The following is a 21,884-nucleotide window of genomic DNA, read 5'->3' as shown; positions in this document are numbered from 1 at the left end:
AGGTTTTGTTAGAAGCTGTAGTCTGGGAGTAGTGTAGGAAGGGATTCTACCCACTTGAAGACCCCTGATGAAGGAATAATGTGGAACACCTGATGGCATTTGCAACCTGAATGACTCATGTGCTGCAGCTGTCTGAGTAGCTAAGAACCTTCTGGAAAGTGACCGAGACATGAGAAGATTTTCACAGGTGTGAGGTATCTGTGTGTGATCTGAGTTTGTTGTGGGACTTAATGTGCGTGAGCAAAAGCATTTATAAGTGCAGTAAACCATGGTAGTACAAAAGGGGAAATGAAAGAATGGAGCTTTATGCAGTGGTGGATGTGAGTGATAGAAGAGGCAGGAGTGTGCAGCAGTAACGTAGCTTATGGAGTAGTGGGGTTAAAGAGCAGAAGATGGTGAGGGAAGTCTCCACAAGCAGTAGCGTATACCTGTGCATAACTTCCATGTACCGTGGAGGCTGCAGAATTGTGCAATTGTTATCATGAGTGTTTTAAATATCTCATGTGTAAACTTATTGAGAAAGGACTTATAAATGGCATCTTGCAGAAAAGAAACAACTCTCCTGTTTTCAGTTTGTTTGCTGTGGTCGTGACAGGAGATTTTAAGTTGCTGTTGTCCAAAAGGGCATATAACCTTTTTTGTGTGTGTGTTTGTGTTTTATAAGGAGGGATGGTGCCATATGTGCTACTCCTGTATACTGTTGTATGGAAACTACTGAATCATGGCCTGAACCTCTGATTGATCACCTGAGGTGAGCAGTGAGTCAGCCACGTGAGCACAGGTGAAGGTAATTCACCTCTTCTAGACCCATTTAAGAGCTGACTACTAATGGGAAAGGATCTCTTCTGGAGATCCCTTCTCTGGAATTTTGCAGCTAGCCCAGAATGCAGGTAAGTATTCTATCTATTCTATTTTTGTTATTATAACCTGCTTAGCTAGACTTTCTTGTTTATTTCATAATTATAGCATCTTTACATTCATTGATTATGCAACTGTGAAGACAACCAAGCTTAAATGCCTCCTCTCTGAGGGAAGCTAGGGAAAAGTAACCTGTGTTGTGGGCAGAGCCTTCCTACAGGTTGTCAGTACTTTTCTCATAAGGGAGAGGGCTAGTTTTCTGAGCAGGTTTCTGGGTCAGTAGGCTGCTGAAGGGAGTGCTGTGTTGTCTAATAACAGTACATTTCTATGAGCAGTTGCAAATTGCTGTGGGGTTAGCAGGAATACTGTAGCTGCAATAGTGCTCAAAGGGTGTCTCATGTTCAAACAGACCTGGGGATTTGTGAAGATACTTCATAGAAGCTGGTGAGGAAGCTTTACACAGAAAGATGTACAGTGGTGCACACCTTCCACTGGGGGTAGATGTGGAGCAGGAGGTGAGAGGCTGTTTCCAAGTAAAGTTCCTGAAGTTTGAGAGGTGTTTGGAAGGGCTTAGTCTCCCAAGATAGGGACTACTTGGAGGGAGGGGAAGGCCTTACTCAGGAGTGGTAGACAGCTGTGTGAATTCCTTTCCCTGTTATGAGGGCAGCAGAAGCATGCAGTTGTGTTTGCCAGCTGAATCCTTGAGTTTAATTGGACTCATGTCAGTAAAAGGCCCTTGTTGTGAGGAATGAATTCCTGCTGGGGTGGAGGGGTCAGGGGTCTAGCTTGGATGCTACCTTCATTTGTGAAGGTAGTGGGAATGTGTGTGGCTGCAGTGATACTCATGAGCTGATTAGTGTTTGTATTGACTTGTGGAAAAATGTTCCCTGCCAGAAAGGATTAGCCACCATGAGAAAGAGCAGATGCTTATATGAGTTTATGTGGTCTGTGAAGGCAGTGGAGCTGGCAGGAATGTGCAAAGTGCCTTGTGTATGAGAGGCATTTGAATGAGCTTGTGTCTCTGGGGAAGAGATCTTTAGGAGGAGATGAAGGGGGTTTGTCTGAAAGGAGCAGATGCCTTTTAGGATGGTATGGTAAAATGCGTGCTGCAGCAGCATGGTTTTGTGAACAGAGGTATTCAGGCAAGCTTGTTAGCTTGTGAGAAACACGTGGGGAGAGCAGCCTACTGTAGGACTGACACATGCATGTGTGCAGCTTCCATATGTTGTGAGGGTGGTGGAGGAGGTAGGAGAGTGCTGTGATGAGATTCATGAGCTTGAGTGCTTCATGCTTCACTGGATTTTTCTTCCAGGAGGACCTGTTATGGGGGTAGGGTGCAGTATTGCCCTTGAGAAGCAGATGAGAAGCTTCCACATGTTCTGAAAATGTTGTGGGCTTGGCAGTTATGTGAGTGCAGTTGGTGGGTGTTGGTGAAAAAGTATCCAGTGGAGGCTGGTGGGAAAGCCTGGCATAGAAGAGGCAAATGCTAGTGCATGTCTTCTGTTCTGAATTTGGGAGACTAAAGGGTATTATGGTCTTTTCACAATAGATTTTTCATGTTTGGGGGAAATTTAGGTCAACTTCCTGTGTTTTAGGAAGGAAAGAGCTGTGCCAAGAAGTGGGAGATATATTTGAGGGAAGATGGAAAGAAGAGGGTACAGGGGTTATGGTGTTTTTCTGCTTCATGCCTAGATGGACCTTTAGCCATGTGAAATGGGAGTCCTTGACCTAGGGGACCCTTATCCATGAGCAAATGCCTCAGTGTCTCCGGAGGGCATTAATTGGCCCCAGAAGGGGCAGATGCCCCTATGTAATGTCTATATACTTTGAAAGTGACATAGGTAGCAGAAATGTTTGACAGAACTGGCATGTGGAAGAAAAAGGAGTGATAATGGAGCTAATAATCTCAAAAGAGGGCCTCTATCAGCAGCTGAATCTTTCCCCAGGAATAGTAGATCCCTTTGAGAGGAGGAAATTCAGATCATGTAGTGATGATGTTGCTAAATGTCTGATGTCCAGTAGTGTCTGAATGTTCCTTGTGAGAAAGGAAAGAGCCTTTTTAAGGTATGATTGCCAATGCACAGCTTCCTTTGGGAAGGGCTAGGTGCCTCTTGAGAGGGCAAAACAAGGAGGATGCTCTGTCTCTAGGAGGGGGAGAGGCTTTGAGGGGAGACACAGCTGACATGAGCTTGCTTTGGTGACATTGTGAGCAAGAGGAAGCCTGTCTGAGCAGACTTTTGCAAAAATGCCATATTCTTTGGGGTGAAGAAAGCCTTCATGGAGTGACTGTTGTCACCACCTGCTTGCCACTTTGTGATTTTGTGGACAGTAGGTATGTGTGGGTGTAATGGAGTTCATGAGCTCAGTGACTTATGTTTGGGGGTTCATCTAGAAAAAATCCCAACAAGTGGGAGTGGATGGTAATGGGTGAATGCTTGCTGAAGAATGACAAAGGCCTGTTATGATGGCGTAAGCTACAGGAGAGGTGACATGAATTTTCATGCTTGAGCTTCTTACTAAGGAATTAAAAACTCACTGGGATTTCCCACATCTTAAGCATAACTACAGGAAGAAATGACCAACAACCAGAGTTAAAATGTTCTGTCATGCTCCCCCTTCTACAGGCTTTTACAGTGCTGTTTTCCTCAACTCCCTCTTAGACTGAGGAGGCTTTCTCTGAAGCCTTCCACCCACTCAATTTCCCCACTTTAAAACAAGTTCACAGCCAACCCACCTCAGGCTTTAGCTTATACTTTCCTATATTTCTGACTCCCTGATTCAGAACACCTGTGTTTAGGATTCTCACACTTCATCTTTTCTTTCCTGTCTATCTCTTCCTTATGCCTGGCATAGTTGCAAGCTCTATATTGCCCAATCACACCACAGCCCCTTTTAGTACCCACCTGTTTCCCATTTCTTTAACTCATCAGGAATTTCTGTTGGCTGTTGTCTTTATGCCACATTCAGATGGAACTGAGAGGATGAACTTGATCAATAGACTTTTGCAAGGTGGCTTTCTGAATCTTCAAATCCTTGTGCTGCCTAGAACGTGCTATTAGTGCACAGTGGCCATAATTTCAAGCTTAGAAATCCTGTGGACCATCAACTTTAGACAGCATGATCTTTCTAGAATTTGAACTGCAGTTAGTTTGGGTTATTGTTTAACTTGATTGGAATGAGATTACTTGCATTCCAAATATTGCCGATTGTGCCAAGCATACTATTATACTGGGGTATTCAGTCAGGGCAAAGGTGACTGATTAATGTTTGTTTGCTGTAAAGGGAAGAGGTGCTGAGCAGAAGTTGAAATAGAATGGGGAAAAGTATGAAAAAATAGCATAGTACTTCAACATCTAAATTCACCCTATGAGATATGGGCTTAATCTTTCAGAAAACCTAACATAATAGGTCAGGAGAAACTGTTTGTTACAAAACATCTTTATATGGAAAGCTATAATTCTTAAATTGTCTGGGTTTATTTTGAAAATATCCTGCACATGCTGTTATAACAATTGCTTTAAGAATGCAGTGTTTTAGTTCATTTAGCATTTTTTCATGTCTCTTTAGGAATATCTTAGAAATAGAGAAAACTGTAACAGTAGTATGATGTAGAAACAGATACAGTTGTGAACTGTCTGCTGTTACAATAACTGATTATAAGGAATGCTTCAGTGTTCTTCTAGTCCCACAGGATTATTTTGAAGGCTTCTCTCAGCCTAACTGGCCATCCTACAGCTAAGCTGGTCTTGGAGACTGTAAATTGCAGGTATTGTCTCAGATTACTGAAATATAGAACTCTGTCCTGCAAGCTGTTAACCTTGATTCTGCATGGTGTTGTGCAGTTTCTGGACTGCTGTGGTGTTTTCCAAGCACAGCTGAATTTCTGTCCCATTAAAATCAGGTTTGTCTTTAAGTGCCTGAAGGTTTATTATTAGTAGCCTACTAGTCTAAGAAAAATACTTGAGTTAAGTACTTCTGAGAGCTATGATTATTGTAGTAATTTTACTCATATAGTAGGCCTGAGAGTATACCTACACGTGTCTGCTCAGACAAGTTCAGTTGCTGCAGGAATATCTAATGAACCAGGAGAAAGATATGCAGTGATATAACATTAAAAACAAATGGGAGCAGATTACATTGCTTGTCCAGTGTTTAACATCTGTTAAGGAGTCGAATGAGTGAAACAATCTGTCCCCTTTGTTGTACTCTTCATAAAGATTTTATTTAGACATACAAAGCTGTGAGCCTTTAAGACAGACTGTTGAGAGTCCGCCCCTACATGCTAGGAGGACAGCGGTCTACAAATGACAGCAAAGAGAAGTTTAGAGAAAGTTAAATTGTTGCTATCAACAGTCCTTTCTCAGCAAGGAAGTCAGATGTGAGGTAAATGTGTTGTGTTGGAGGTGCTCAAATGCCTCATCTTTCTAAATAAATAGAGACTAATGACTTGCAACATCCCTTCCTGCTTCCATAGGCACAGAACTGTAGGAGCTTTTTTTTACTGCAGCTGCAATGAAATACAACTTAGAGAAGGTACTTTTAAACAGTTTTGAGATTTATAAAACCAAATGCAGTTTAAGTATCCATGCTATTTTTTAAGTGTATATTTTCTTCACAGGGAGTTAGTTTCTTATTTTTCTCATGCTGATGCTTGCTTTGTACTAACATGGCCTGTTTTGTCTTTCCCTGAAGTTATTTTAGTTTGTTGATACCAAATAAGATTAAAATAATCCTTTTTGACTTGAGTGATGTTGATTTTGAGATTCTTTATATATACAGTAGTAGAGATTCCACGGAAAACTGCTTTTAGATGTCTTATATTTCAACTGAAAATTCTCTTATGTTTGGTCCTCTTTAATCTCCTTGCAGCAGTTGAATGCAAAGGATGATTGCCCTCAAGTGACAACTTGACCTTTCCATGCCACTACTAGTGACCCACTTGAAGAATGACTATTGATTACATGGCACCATGGCAATGCTTTTGCTAGCTTGACCTTTCAGTTGGTACAGTGCCTCATACACACAGTATTATGATGGAGCCAATAGAATCAACAAGTGAGATTGAACTTGTTGTTTGTACTTAAGAGTTTGTGCTTGATTAAAGATCTTTGCTTTGCAATTTTTGTATGAGTCATAACAGAAAGGAAGGGATGTGTTATAATTACAGATATAATCTGGAATTTATTCAGTTACACGTTTTGAAGGAAATTGGCTATTTGCTTAGAATTCCAGATAAGTTTTCTTGCCTTTTCTGGTTTGCTGTTGTGGGCAGTAATAGGAGAGATGCCAAAGGTACACGAGAGAAGAAAAGGAGAGTAAAGCAAACCTTTGTTTCACAGAATGGCCCAGTTTGGAAGGGGCCACGAAGATCATGAAGCTCTAACCCCCCCTGTCACATGCAGGGCCACCAACCTCCACATTTAATACTAGACCAGGCTGCCCAGGGCCCCATCCAAACTGGCCTTGAACACCTCCAGGGACAAGGCATCCACAACCTCTCTGGGCAGCCTGTTCCAGCACATCATCACTCATAGTAAAGAACTTCCCTCTGACATCTGACCTAAATTTTCCCTCCTTCAACTTAACAGCAGGACAAGGGGAAATGGTTTTATCTACGCTTTCAAGGAGTTGATTCCCTTCCTGTTTGTAGGCTCCCTTTAGGTACTGATAGGCTGCAGTGAGGTCACCCTGCAGCCTTTTCTCCAGGCTGAACAAGCCCAGCTCCCTCAGCATGTCTTTGTAGGGGAAGTGCTTCAGTCCCCTGATCATCTTTGTGGCTCTCACCTGGACCCTCTCCAACAGCTCCCTGTCTTTCTTGTACTGGGGGCCTGAGACCTAGACACAGTACTCCAGATGGGGCCTCACAAGAGCAGAATAGAGGGGGACAATCACCTCCCTGTCCCTACTGGCCAATCCTCTTCTGATGGAGCCCAGGATGCCATCTGCTTTCCAAGCTGCAAGAGCACACTGCTGGCTCATGTTCAGTGTTTCATCCACCAGGTGCTTCTCTGCAGGGCTGCTCTTAAAGACCACTCCTTCCAGTCTGTATGGATGCCTGGGATTCTTCCAGCCCAAGTACAAAGCCTTGCACTTTGCTGTGTTGAACATCATTAGATTCACCCGGGCCTACCTTTCAAGTCTGTTGAGGTCCCTCTGAATGGCATCTTTTCCTTTCACTGTGTCAGCTGCACCACTCAGCTTGGTGTCATTAGCAAACTTCCTGAGGGTGCACTCAATTCCATCATTGATAAAGATGTTAAAGAGCACAGACCCTTCTTACCTGTGTTCCTTTAGCTGTCTGTTTCCTTTAAAAGACAGTAGAAATTATAAAAGAGGCATAATGTTTGTTCAACAGCTTGAGTTTTGTATTTTAGTTAGGGTGTATCAAAAAATGGTGTCTTCAGCATTAAGTTGAAAGATATTTAGACTAATACAGTCAGAAGCTGGTCATTATGCACTGTACTCAAATCCTGTAAAACACTCCTTCAGGCACAATTCTCATTTGAGGACAATATCTGAAATTACTAACTTTAAATCACAGTTGGAAATGCTGTTCTCAAAATATTTTCCAGAACAAAGCTTGACTGAGTATTTGGAGTGTGTTGCTTCTTAACAGTTTTCACAACTTTTAAAAAGTGTTTCCCAGGTTGAATCTCAACCTGGGAAAGGAGTGGGCCAGGGATGGGATCAATATTCTGATGATGTCTGCAATTTCCAATTGCTATTTTGAGTGAGTTTTGGTCTTAACTCCCTGCCCAAAACTAAATGGAAATTGGGGATAGTTTTGTGATCTGTGGAGTAAATGTATTGCCTCTGACAATTACATCTGTTGTATCTACATAATAATTTGTTGCAATGGAGCTATGACTTTGGTCTTCCTAAAAGGTAAATTTACTGGAAAGGTGTGTGCTCAGCCTTTTTGTAAGGCGTGAGGAGGGGAAGGGTGCTCACACTTGACAGTGAAATAACTGTCGTTAAACATTTCCTGCTTAGACTAGAGTATTATCTTGAGCCAGACTCTTAATCTCTTTCTAACCTGGTAGAAGTCTATTTGAGTACTGGCATCTGAACTGCAATGAAGACTAGAAGCATTACTTTTAATCAGGATTATAGAGAGACAGATGCCAGGAAAGACTGCTGCCCTAATGAAGCTGAGGAAGTTCTAAGGCCGAAGAAGCTGTGACTGCCTTTCACCTAATTCCATGAACATTTTCTGCTGCTGGGCATCTCTAGCTGAAGACTAGAGCAATGGGGTACTAAGCCACAGGAAGGGAAGTTTAGTCTTTGTGACACATTATGTAATGACTGGAGAAACAGTAAATTTTAAAACAAGTTTTATCTTGTACTTTGTAACATCATTATTTCTTATTATGTAAAAAGCCTATATTTAAATTCTTGAGCAGGTCAGATTTTTCTCAGAATTTTCAGTAAAAAATACTGAATTTTTTTAATTTTAATGAGTTATAGTTCAGTCAACAGTTTAAAAATTAAGACATTCATGTTTGCCTGCTAATATGCTACTTCATCTTCTATAAAAGCATTTGTGAGCAATAGCTTATAGTAAAGACAGCTACTTCCATTGAAAAAGCAGCTATCTAAATTTTTTTTTGTTTTTATTGCCTTTGCTGTTATACAAAGTTTTATTCAGTTGCATACTCATACTACTATTTCCATACTTGCCTCATTCTGGATATGTGATAATTATGAGGAAAATGTGGAAATCAAAGGTGTAACTCAAAATTTACTTCAGAATAAATTTGCAACCTAGCATTTTTTATTTTTACTTAAATAATAATACTCTAAGAGTCTTCTAATTCTGTAACATCAGAAATTATTTAAATTTAATGGCTTTACTATACATAGTTTCCCTGCGCTTTAGGTGAAAGCTAAGAACATTGTTGGAAGAAATGCTTGTCTTCACATTTTTCCTAGTAAAAAGCAGTTAAAGTAAGAAAACAGCAGGAGTTTTTTCCTTTTTTAGTGATAATAGCTTGTATTCTAAAATACCTGAATGATGAGTTTAAAGACTTCTATATGATGTAGAGTACAAGACAATGTTAATAGTGGTACACACTGCACTGTTCACTGAACCAAAGTTGTTCTAGGTAAAGTAATCTTGGCCTCAACTCTTGCAACAAGGGGGGTGGGCAGGAGGAATAGTTTTAGGTGCTTGAAGTGCTGAGTAGGTTCAGCACTTCAACATCTCTATCAGGTGAAATTGGCAGCTTCCAACTTATTTCCTGTTTTCGTTCATTTAGAGAGATTATGTACTAGGTCATATTTCTAATTCTCCCCTGTCTATAGGCTCTGGGAAGAGTTTTCCATTTCAGCTCTATGCTACTAGGACAGTGGAGTATAAATGGAATGCAGCAAAATATCAGGCCCGTTTGGAGCAGATATTCAGGGTCAATATCAGAGGATCCATTCCACTGGATCTTGCTGGAGTATGGCAAACTGCATTTAAAGTCTAAGGGTTGAGTATGTGGAGAAAGAATGTCTTTCTTGGCACTACTTCTTTTTGATGAGCTGCAGTTTTGCATTAACTTCACTTTTAGATGTATTTGTTGACAATGTTTCAATTTCCTTGTAGTGCTACGTGAAGCTCTTCAGCTTGTGGCCATAACAATATTATCACTATAGAAGTTTTCCAGTATTACTCTTACAGGAAGCCTGAAACTGGTTTTTCTTGTACTTTTTAGTGATTTTTAGTCAGGTTGAAAAGCAACCAAGTGAAAAGCTATTAAGAAATAGCAGATTCGTTGGTATTTGCTGAAATAGATGATGTGAAGACTTTTTTTCTTCTTTGTAATACCATATAATATCTGAAGTTGTATGAATTAGTCCAAGTGTCCTGCACAAAATGGGCTTACTTAGAGCTATGGGCAACCTGCTCTACCATCCAGTTTTGAATGTCTCCAAGGGTGGAGATTTCCCTGCTTCTGGGCAGCTTGTTCCAGTGTGTCATCACCCTTGGAATAAAGGTATTTTTGTTTAAACCATTTTCTATATTTCATTTTGTGTTCACTGCCTCATGCTTTCACTGAATACTCCTGAAGTGATGGATGCCTTCAGGAGTACCCTTCCATCTGATGCTTATGCACACTGAAATCTGCCCTGAGTGTTCTCTTATCCAGGCTGAATGATTATAATGCTCTCAGCTTCATAGGAAGAACAATTCCTTGATTATTTTTCCTGTGAACTTGCTCTAGTATGTCCATTTATGTCTTCTGTGCAGGAAGCCCAGAGCTGTACACAATGCTCCAAGTGTAATCTCAACAGGACTGAGTGAAGATGAAGAATCATCCACAGCTTCTTAGGAATTATTTTTCTAATGCAGCCCAAGATAGATTTCTTTCTCCCTTTTTTTCCCTGAGCAGGTACATTTCTGATACTTTTTTGTATCAGGAACGGTGTAGTGAGCAGGGTTGGGGAAGTAATTCTGCCCCTGTATTCATCCCTGTTGGGCCCTCACCTTGAATACTGTGTTCAGTTTTGGGTACCTCAATGCAAAAAGGACACTGAGGTGCTGGAGCAGGTCCAAAGAAGGGCAATGAGGCTTGTGAAGGGCTTGCGGAATATGGCCTATGAGGAGCGACTGAAGGAACTGGGGCTGTTTGGTCTGGGGAAGAGGAGGCTGAGGGGAGACCTTATTGCTCTCTTCCAATATCTGAAAGGTGCTTACAACAAGAGCAGAGTTAGTCTTTTCTCACTGGTGACAGGATGAGGAGAAATGGCCTCAAGTTGTGACTGGGGAGGTTTACGTTGGATATCAGTTGGAATAAGGGTATTTTTGTTTAAAACATTTCCTATACAGAAAAACTTTTTTACCCAAAGGCTTGTTAAGCACTAGAATACCAGGAAGGTGGTTGAGTCACCATCCCTGGATGTGTTTAAAAACCATTTGGATGTGGTACTCAGGGACATGATTTAGCAGAAGGTTGTTAGGGTAGCAGAGGGAGTTAGGGTAGAATGATTAGGTTGTGGTTGGACATGATGATCTTTAAGTTCTTTTCCAACCTGAGCAATTATATGATTCGATGATTTCTGATTATTTCTGTTCAAGGTTCTTCCCTGCTGTGCTGCTTTCCACCCAAATGAACCCCTGGATGTACAAGTACATGGTGTTATTCCTCAAGGTGCAGGACTTAACGCTTCTCATTGGACTCCTAGATTCACTTTGGTTTATCAGCATTATCCTCAAGCACTTCTATTGCAAATCTCTGCTGTTCTGTGAATTTGCATTACATTTCATAGGCAAAATGGGTTAGACTTTTGGGAAAGATAATGAGAATCAGAAAAATGTTCCGATTCTAAAATCTACAGCCTTAAGTTGAAGCATCTAGTCCACCTCCCCTGAACAGGGGATCCACAGCTCAATCAGGCCGCTCAGAGCCTGATCCAGCCTTGCCTTGAATGTCTTCAGGTATGAGGCATTAACCACATCTTTAGCAACATGTTCTAGCGCCTCATCACTCTTATTGTAAAAGACTTCTTCCTTCATTGAAATCATTTCCCCTCGTTCTATCTCAATGGACCCTGCTGAAGAGTCTATCCCCTTCTTTCCTGTAGCTCCCCTTTAGTAAGGCTGCTATCAGATCATGTCAGAGTCTTTTCTCCAGGCTGAACAGCCCCAGCTCTTTCAGCCTGTCTTTGTGGGAGAGATGTTCTATCCCTTGGATCATTTTTGTGGTTCTCCTCTGGATGTGCTCCAAGAGGTCTGTGTCTCTCCTGTACTGAGGATTCCACATCTGGATGTTATACTCCAGGTGAGGCCTCACCAGCACAGAGTAGAGGGGCAGGATCACCTCCCTTGATCTGCTGCCCATGCTTCTTTTGATGCAGCCCAGGATACAGTTGGTTTTCTGGACTGCAAGGTCACATTGCTTGCTCATGTCAAACTTGTCATCTACCAGCACCCTGGATCTTTTTTGGTAGGGCTGCACTCAATCTTTTCATCCCCCAGTTTGTAATAGTAATGGGAGTTGCCTAAACCTGTGTGGAAGATTTTTGCATCTGAATTTGTGAACCTTGTGATGTTCAGCTGGGCCTGCTGCTTGAGCCTGTCTTGGTTCCTATGGATGTCATCCCATCCATCTGGTGTGTTGACTGTGCCCCACAGGTTGGTGTTACCAGCAAACTTGCTGAAGGTGCACTTGATACCACTCTCACAGAATCACCAAGGTTGGAAAAGACCTACAAGATCATCTAGTCCAACCATCCACCTACCTATCACCAATAGTTCTCTCTAAATCATATCCCTTAATACAAAATCCAAGCGTTCCTTGAACACCTCCAGGGTCGGTGCCTCCAGCACCATTCCAGTGCCTGACCACTCTTTCAGAAAGGTAGTATAGATGTCACTGATGAAGATATTAATGAGTATCAGTCTCAGCACTGATCCCTGAGGAGAACTATTTGTCACTGATCTCCATCCAGATGGGCCACCACTCTCTGGACTCCATCCTGCAGCCAGTTCTTTGTCTGTTGAACAGTCCACCTATCAAGTTCATATTTTTCCAATTTGGAGAGAAGAATGTTGTGGAGTACTGTGTTAAAAGCCTTACTGAAATCCAGGTAGATGATATCAGCAGTTCTTCTCTTGTATGTTTGTGCAGTGACACTATCGTAAAAGACCACTAGATTGTTCCCGGTGAGGCCATGCTGTTTCTTTCATATCACCTTTCTGTCTTCTGTGTGCCTTAGCATAGCTTCCAAGAGAATCTGCTCCATGATCTTTCCTGGCAAGATGTGAGACAGATAAATTGGTAGTTCCCAGGGTTATCTTTTTTTTCCTCTTAAAAATGGGAGTGATGCTTTTTTTTTTTTTTTTTTTTTTTTTTTTTTTTTCCCCAAACTCCAGGGACTTTACCTGATTGTAATGACTTTTTAAATAGCATTGAGAGTGGCTTGGTGATTATGTCTGCAAATTCGCTCAGGACTTTTGTCCTGTCTTTACCTATCAACACCTAAAAATATGTTCATAGGAGGGCTGGTATTTTTTGTACCAGAGGCCTTGTACAGACTTTATTTTCTGAATCCTCGTTTGTATAGTGCTGTAAGAAGATGGAATTGTTAGTATATACTCCTGGATTCTTGCCTTGAAATCAATTCAAGCAATGGGGTTAGAGAAATGATTTTTGACTACTTCTTTCAAACCCACATGATGAACTTTTGGCTTATACAAGGGTCGTGTTAAACTAATCACAAGGCTTAAAATGCCTAAGAAAACAAAAGTCATTTTGCAACAGAAATGAATTTTAGATATCCAAAAAAGGACATCTACAGGCTGTCTGCTTCCAAACAGACAAAGCCTTGGACTACTAGGAAGGTACTGGTTGAATATGCCATAAGAACTCCTTCCTGTTATGACTGGCTACAGAGAATAGAATTTGCTTGTCATGAAAGTATGTACTCTTATATTGGTTAAAATGTTCCTCAAACTTCTGTATAATCGTGTTTTCTTTCTAAGCTGCTGGTGGAATGTTGTATTTGGACTTCTTTCCTTAGCTGCTTGTTCTTAATGCAGCTGCTGGTCATGAGGTTAGGCTATTGCCTCTGCAAGGAATTACAAGCTGCTGTGTTGCTCTTTTCCCAACTTCTCTTTCCATAATTGTACTTGGTCCTGCCAAAAATTCTTGTGTACATGCATCTGCATAGTTTATTTTCCTCTCCTTTATTAGTGCTTTTCACAGGATAATACTTCATCTGGTTGTAGTCAGAAAATGAAATGTTGCTTTCTAGTTGTAAATGAAAGTGTTGTCAGCTATATGTCATTGCGAGAGCATCTGTAATATCAAAATGTGCTAAGAGTTCAAAAGTTAGCTAATTAAAACAAGTCAAATTTCATACAAATGTGTTTGCAATGAACTTACACAACAATTTTGAGTAGATGGAGAAGACCATGTCTGTATGGCTGTTAAAACATTAGATGAATTTGGTCCTTGTGAAAAGAGTAGCCCCTCTCAATGCACATCTTATTGAAAAATGTGGCAAACTTGATCAAGTAATTAGTAAGTATTTATATTATTAACTAGGTATATTATATGACTGTGCTTACCAATAAAAGACAGTGCAGTGCCATGTACTGCTGTCCAAAACACCAAAGAACTGTACAGATAGCTTTGAAGTTGGTTCTGTTATGTGGTTCTCACTTGCAGGCAGACGTGGTCATAATTTCTTTAAAAGCATCTGCTCAAGACAATTATAAGGTAAAAAACACTGTGCAAAGAAAAATGGAAAGTTCAAGCAATTTTTGAGATGCAGAGGTAAAATTTTCAGATTTCTAACAAGCTAATGAGCTACCTTAGTTATGATATCATTTGCAGCATAGGACTTACTGTGATTATTTTCCAAAGAAGGCTAATTTAAATATGCTGTGTTTTGAAGTTTAGGAGGTGTAGTTTCATCCCTCTTGACAGCCTAGTGCTGTAGAATTTTGTTACAGCATAAAGTGTTGACTGTGGGTAGTGGTGATCATGGAGGTTTCTCTTCAGCAAGTATCAGGAGCTTGCTGAAGATGACTGTATTTTGCACTACCCTCGCAGGTACTCCAGGGGGTCACTGCTCCTGGCGTTTGGCAGGCCAGTGTGATGAGGCAGCACAGAGTACCTATGTAGACTCTTCAATGTGGCTATACACTCTGCAGTGTCCTGAATTTTGCTTCCCCTAGGCATGCTCAGTTGCCCATTAGTGAAGGAGCATGTCTTCCACTCTTCTTTCAAAGGATTCTTCTTTGGTCTGTATGAGGGATGCAGGCGTAATTGTTCACAAAGCTGTGAAACAAGAAATAAATTCTGTCAAAAGCCAAAAAATACCCTCATATAATGTCAGACTCTGGTGTAAGTTGTATCTGGATGCACACACTGTTCTAAAAAATTGGTAATTGTTATATACAATCCAGTCTTCTCCAGTACTTGTTTGCTTTTTTTTTTTTTTTGGTACTGACTCTAAATAGCCACTGCATTTGCGTTAGCCTCCTCACTGAATATCATTTGACTTGATCCAAATGAACACTCTGCCATAATATATGTGCATTCCTTAAATTAGTATTTAAAAGTGATTTCATATGGATGAGTGATATAAGCTGATAGCTTAATGACTTCCAATGGTTAATGAATTTATTATGCAATAAAGGGATATATTGGGAATGGAAAGCATCGCATTCTTTCCGGTTAGAAGAGCAGGGCATGTACTTGAGTACTAAATGTATGCATGCAGGGGAAATGCCCTGGGTTGCCCTGCATTCTGCTCACTATCATCACTACTGCTTTTTATTTCACAAATACAAAGTTTGCCTTTGATCTTGGCAAATAAACATCTCTGTGCCTGGATTTTGTTGCTTATGTTTATTAAACCCCTATACTTCTGCATAAATCATTAGGATTAATTTTAATGTAACCTAGATAAATAGCATCTTATTGTACGCTGTAAGAGATTTCAAGTTAACTTCCTGTTCCATGAATACCTGTATTCATAAGCTATGTGAATCTAAAGCTGCTTGTCACACTCTTTGCTTTCATGTTTTCAAAGACAAGTTTGGAAAGGTATGCATGAGAAACCTATTGCTGAGACCTGGGGTAGCAAGTTTCCCATAGCATTCCTAGAATACCAGAGGAAGAAATATGCAAATCACTTCAAAACCAGACACTTTGGGCACAGCTTACAAATTAGTCTTTTCGGCATAAATCCTAGTTCAATAGCTTAATTATTCAACTGTAGTTTTGCACTCCTGCTACAAAAGAAAGGAATTTCAAGCACATTGTTTGTGAGCCGCTTACAAGCCCTCCTCTATGAACCTTGGACCTTTTTCTGAACTGCTGCAAAGCAGGCTGAGAACATACCACGGATCGGTATGCTGGAATAGTTTTTAAATGGTAATGAATAATATGATCACTTTATTAGAGAACTCTTCCTTGATGTGTTTCCAGGCACTGTACAGGAATGTATTTGTGCACACAGTGTTTTATTTTCTTAAGAGAACAAATTAGTTTTTTTTATATCCTTTAACCTCCTTTTTCCCCTTTTTTCAAATTTTAAAGCTGTTTACATAATACTTCTGTGAAAAGGACAGGATATCTGGCAGAGAACGATGTTATAATGACTGCTGTAAGCATTTTTAAAGAGCCATGATATATTTTGTATTCAAACAATTAAGGAGATCTTTCTGTGCAGCAGCACTAGTGATTCCTTCAATCATTTCCTTGAACTGTTTAGGAGCTCAGATATCTCATGTTTCTTCACTCATGTTACATGACCAGAATGAAATGTGGCTGTAATTAGGAAGTAGTGCCCACTTTACATATTTTAGTTCATGGGATATAAGTAAGCATAATCATATTGATATACAGTGATAAAGCTGGGTAATAGTCTCACTTCTGTAGAAGATACAGTAGAATTGGGGCTGGAACTTTTCAGTTGATTTCCCTAAGTTGGCAACTTCAGAAAATATGCTGTGAATTAAAATTGCCCATCCAAGCAGCTGCAAAGTTTGTGACCAGCACTTAACTCAGCAAACAGTTAATTTCATATGGACCTCACCGACCTTATCAGCACTGCAAGGAGCATTGCTTCTGATGGGGAGAAACTGCTGTTTCTTTATAACAGGAGGCATGAGAGAATTAAGAAACGTAAAAAATAAGACATACAAAAAAAAAAAAGCTTGTGTTTGTGGCATCTCTGATCCATTGCTTACTTGCTTATCTGCTTGATAAATTCATTGGATTAACATCCTAACAATAGCATTTTATCTCCAAGTTTTACTTCTGATATAAGGTCAATTTAAAAAAAAAAAAAACTCAGGTTTTCTAGAAATCCAAATAATGTTTATGTAACACTTGCAGTTGATGTTACTTGTGAAATGTGCTGATCCACGCTGCTCTGGAGCAGTTTTTGTGAACTTACAGTAAAAAATATCTACTGAAAAAATCTAATCTTTTACACATATTTAATGTTAAATCTGTACATTCCATCAAATACTCTTGCTTTTTTGCTAATTTTTTATACTGGCATAAATCACCCAGGTGACTTAATAGACAAAAGAGGTTTGAAACCTCTATTCTTGAAGTTTGTCTAAATAGATTGCTTCTCCCATTTTTGATTGTAGAATGAATGAAAGAGAATTACAACAAAGTGGATGCATTACAGAACTGGCCTGTGGCTCATATTGCTTCTTGATAGAATTTCATTTGCAATTTGAAGGATTTATTCTTTGTTTTTGCTGTTAGGAAGAATAAATACTTTGTACTCCACAATGGTCTTAGTAACAGAAATTATGAGGAGTTTAAACAGCAAAGTTTGAAGAAGCACCATTTGCTTTTGCTTGTTTTTCACGTGCTTCTGTACATACAGCCATTCTGAGGCAAACAAGTGCAGTGCTTTTGCACGCCCTGGGGCATTCTTGCACAGAGGGACAGTGGAGCTTCCCTTCTCATTCTTTTGCAAGTTTTCTTGAAATTTCAAATCATGATCAGCATTAAAAGTGTGGTAGTGTCCAGAGTTTCATGTTGTCAAATGCTACAGGAATTCATTGATAATACTGGTGCTAAAGGACATAAAACTTCAATGACACAATACTCAGCTGTCACTAACAGCTCTCTGAAGTAAGAGAATGGAGAAAATAGTAATACAATAATGTGCTCATGGTCTCTTACCGTATCTTTCTCTCTAAATTGGGAAGGTATGGATTTGAAAGATGGACTGTTTGGTGGATTAAAAACTGTTTGGCTGAACACAGCTGCAGGGCTGTGACCAATGGTTGTGTGTCAGAGTGGAGGCGAGTCTCAAGTAGTCTCCCTCAGAGGTTGGTCTTGGGACCAGCTCTCTTCAGCATCTTTACTGATGACATATGTGATGGCATCAAGTGCACCCTCAGCAAGTTTGCAGATGATACCAAGCTGAGTGGTGCAGTCAATACACTGGAGGGAAAGGAAGCCATCCAGAGGAACCTGAACAGGCTGGGGAAGTGGACCTGTGAGAACCTAATGAGGCTCAGTAAGGCTAAGTGCAAGCTGTTGCACTTGGACCAGTACAATTGCAGGTATTTATACAAAATGGGAGAAGAACCCTTTGAGAGCAGCCCTGTGGAGGACTTGGGGGTCCTGGTGAACAAGAAGCTGGGAATGAGCCAGCAGTTTGCACTTGCAGTCCGGAAGGCCAACTGTGTTCTGAGCTGCATTAAATAAGGGGTGGCCAGAAGGGAGAGGGATTGTTCTCTTCTAACTCAGCTCTTGTGAGGCCCCATCTGTAGTGCTGGGGCCCCCAGTACAGGAAGGACATGGAGCTCTTGGAATGGACCCAAAGAAGGGCCATTAAGATGATCAGAGGACTGAAGCACCTCTTCTGTGAGGAAAGGTTGAAGGAGCTGGGCTTGTTCAGCTTGGAAAAGAGAAGGCTCCGGTGAGACCTCATTGTGGCCTTCCAGTATTTGAAAGGAACATATAAACAGGAGGCAGAATGACTGTTTATGAGAGTGGATAGCACAAGGGGAAATGGCTTTAAACTAGGACGGCAGGTTTAGGTTAGCTATTCGGAGGATTTTTTTCGTATTTTTTCACACAGAGGGTGGTAAAGGACAGAATCATTTTGCCCAAGGAGGTTGTGGATGCCCCATCCCTGAAGGCATTCAAGGACAGGCTGGATGTGGCTCTGGTGTGGTGACGCTGCACATAGCAGGGGGATTGAAAATGGATGATTATTGTGGTCCTTTTCAACCCTAGCCATTCTATGACTCTGCAATTCTATGAAGACATTAAGGCTACAGATTTCCTTGTCAGTTCCTTTTTAATACAGGTGGAAAAAACCTCATAGGAAGAACTGTAACCATAATGAGATTGTAGAACTGTCAATGCCTGATTGCATGCACAAATACAGCTAAAAATAATGCAGTATATAATCTGTAGATACTCTAGTCCTCTATAAAAATGAAAAATAAGTTTTAGCAACTTAGCAACAATAAAGAAAAAAAGTCTTGTAAAATGGCCTTCTCAGGCTTAAAATATATGGGAACCTCAAATGATTGAATACTTTCTGACTTGCATACTGTTTGCCATGAACAACTTGCTTTTATCCCCAACAATTAAACACAAATCTCTCCTACTACATTGTTTGGGACATAAGTATTAATCCCAGATTTTTCACTGCTCCCACAGTCCTTGTCTTTAAGTACAGAAATCTGTCTTAAGTCTAAGTCTGAAAATGTTCTGCTAATTTTATTTCAAAACAAATTACAACATTTCAGTCAACATTTCCCAATTTAGTGTTCTGAACAAGCTTTAAGAATCAATGTAGAAGTCTAGATTCAAATAGTCTTCCAACATGTAGGGCTTTTCCATTTGCTTTCTAGTTCTGCCTACTTCTGTATCAATGAGCAAAACACTTCAGGAAGGATGAAGAGGTGACAGGCATTTATCTTCATGTTAGTAAGCAATGTATGAAGATACAGACAGAACTGAATCAGGAGGAGAGAAATGCTTACTTTGTCAGATGAAAAAAAAAAAAAAAAAGCCTTAAGAGCTTACAGATTCGTTTTTGCATTATTTTAATGAGTTGTCTCCTGGAAAACTGTTATCATAAATAGTTAGTAGACAGGCCTGTGGGAGATTAAGACTTGCATGTTAAGAGTAGAAAGGGATGTTTGTCAGGCATCTCGCTACTTTCATAGTGAATTAAGTTTGAATTTTAAGGAATTACTCTTGTGAAGCTGTTGAAATGCAGTTAGGTCCATATGTTACGCCTTATGTTATTTAGATAAAATCTGGTAAACTCAGCAACAGCAGGCCTATGGTAATATTGCTGGCACTAAACAGCTCAGAATTTTCAAGGCTGCAGAACTGACTTCTCTAGCTACAGCTGAATAAAATGATTCATTTTACATATGTTACGCATTCAGTTATTAGGAGTATGAATACGGAATTTCTGAAATTTCACCGAATGTACTACAGTCTCTTGGGCTGTAATATACTTTGCAGTGTAGATAGCCTTAATGCTCAAGCAGTTTCAAGTTCAGCCTTAAGGCTAGAAACCCTTTTTTTTTTTTTTTTTTAAGGAGCTTTGGATGTCACGGTCTACCCTGAGGATATGTTCCTACCTGTGAATAGAAATCAAACGGCTTGTTTCTATTTTGAAGAAAGTTAATGCTGACATCTAGTGGTACCCTTGTGCATGTACGAAAAACTGAGAAATCTGATGGACTGCTGAATAAATGACAGATAGCCCGACACTTTGATATTGCCATTTCAAAATAATCTACTAAAATGTGAGTCTGTTAGAAACAGTCTTTTCTTGTGGAATAACATCAGTACTTGTAATAATACTGTGCTTCTCAAATAGTTTTACTGTCTTGCAGAGAAAAGTCTGTAATGTATTTCTCCTAACTTATAGTTAAAGAACCTAAAATACGTATCCCATAGCTCCGTATTAGCTTATTTTGCCAAATAATGCAATGCAGAAGTACCTTTAAAATATTCTGGATGAATTATTTTTAAACTGCATTTGAACTTTTATCCATTATAAAGAAGGTGACATGTATATAAGTTATTCTTAATGTTATTTAACTCTTTCTGTCTTAGTAAATGTTTTTCTTAATCTCAACCTACAAGTTCTACTTTGATATTTATTTTATCCTATTTTCTCTCCCACAAAGAGTGGGGAGGAATGAATGAATGGCTATATGGTGTTGAGCTGCCTTCTGAGTTAAATCACAAAGCCATATGTGATAAAATCTGCTGTATCTGCTGCCTTCTCTGGTTTCTCCAAAGAAAACCTTCATTTTTACTTCAGTGATTCCAATTTGATTCATTTCTTTATTGTGTTAATGAAAAAGATGCAAATCAGAAGAGATGCATGGTAATTAACTCTTTACAATGTTAGTGAGGAAGATGATTTCCAAATCAGGTATTTTGGCTATACAGTATTGCAGTACAAACAAATGCTTTGAGATACTTTGGTTGATTTTGAATATACAAACATGTCTTCATTTTATCTACAAGTATTAGGTAGATTACTGGCTGATCGTATTGTAGATGAACTATAATTGAAGAGGAATACGTTTGTCTTTTATGGTCATGTTTCTGACCATGGTCACGATCCTCATTTTGCAGAGGGTTCCAGACTGTGGTCTGGAACAGCCTGGCACAACTTGATTTGTTTGGTTTTTTGTTTTTGTTTTTAAATGAATCCTAGGAGCTGTAGCATAGTCACTCTGGGTTTCAGTCAGGATGTACATCTTGCATGACATTAAGCTCTAAGTTGTCAGACCAAGGTATACTATTCACATAATTATAAGAGCTAAGCCATTGGATAAGATGGCTGGTTTTTTTTTTCTGATACTCTCTTTATATGCTATAGAAAGCGCTATTAAAACTTCTCCTGTTGGCGAAAGTGGTCGCTGGCTGTGTTCCCACTCTTGCATAGCAGGTTTTTCCACAGATTTTACACTTTAAGTTTTGAGTGTGTTAGTGTGAATAGTGATCTGTGGTAATGACATGGGCAGATCCTTCTGATCCAGACTAATTTTTGATCAGTTCGTAAAAGCAGGGAACAAGTGTCAGTATCACATACTGCCTCTTCTGCTTTGATTTTGTTGTGTTCTTTATCAGGATTGTCTGCAGAATGTAAAATTGTCTCTTACAAAAAACTCTCTTTAGTTCTCAGTAGCATCTCAAATTAATAGTGAACAGCAGGCAGTGACACAATACACATTTTCAAACAGATATTAGTAGCTCTTTGGACACGTTTAAATCCTTGTGATGTCCCTCATGGTCGTTTGCATCTTTTCCGTGCTTCTGTCAGTGAATCCTTCCTTTTGATGAACTTACTCAGCTGCTGTGGGGCAAGATAGCTTTCTGAGTCAGGATTCCTCTGTCTGCTCACAGTTCTTACACCTCCTAGGTTTGTCTGCCTTGAGAAAAGCTCAATTACCACAGCTAGGAACCCATTCATTAAGTGTATAACTTCCCATGCCTCATTTTTCATTCTTTGCATAGATGGAAAAAAAAAAAAAAAAAAAAAAAAAAAAAAAAAAAAAAAAA

At 39.8% G+C, this 21,884-nt stretch overlaps 1 protein-coding gene and 1 long non-coding RNA gene across 28 annotated transcripts in view; one reads left to right on the top strand and one right to left on the bottom strand.

Moving 5' to 3' along the window:
- The window catches only part of SORBS2 (sorbin and SH3 domain containing 2), a 185,431-nt gene extending 181,443 nt beyond the window's left edge, over positions 1–3,988 (bottom strand). For all 27 annotated transcript variants that reach the window (XM_042811805.1, XM_042811812.1, XM_042811813.1 and 24 more), the window contains exon 1: positions 3,762–3,988. The gene's annotated coding sequence lies outside the window, so the exon portion shown is untranslated. The remainder of the gene's footprint in view (positions 1–3,761) is intronic.
- Positions 822–21,884, top strand: part of LOC122156751 — a 26,400-nt gene continuing 5,337 nt past the window's right edge. Inside the window, exons 1-2 of the long non-coding RNA XR_006167627.1 lie at positions 822–890; positions 19,901–20,110. This is a non-coding gene — a long non-coding RNA (uncharacterized LOC122156751). The remainder of the gene's footprint in view (positions 891–19,900; positions 20,111–21,884) is intronic.

Source organism: Centrocercus urophasianus, unplaced genomic scaffold (genome assembly GCF_019232065.1).
Source record: "Centrocercus urophasianus isolate 14NV4802_14NV808 unplaced genomic scaffold, USGS_Curo_1.0 seq_13, whole genome shotgun sequence".
Taxonomy (NCBI): domain Eukaryota; kingdom Metazoa; phylum Chordata; class Aves; order Galliformes; family Phasianidae; genus Centrocercus; species Centrocercus urophasianus.
Note: the sequence above shows the minus strand (reverse complement) of the source record. Positions and strands in the feature narration are given on the sequence as shown.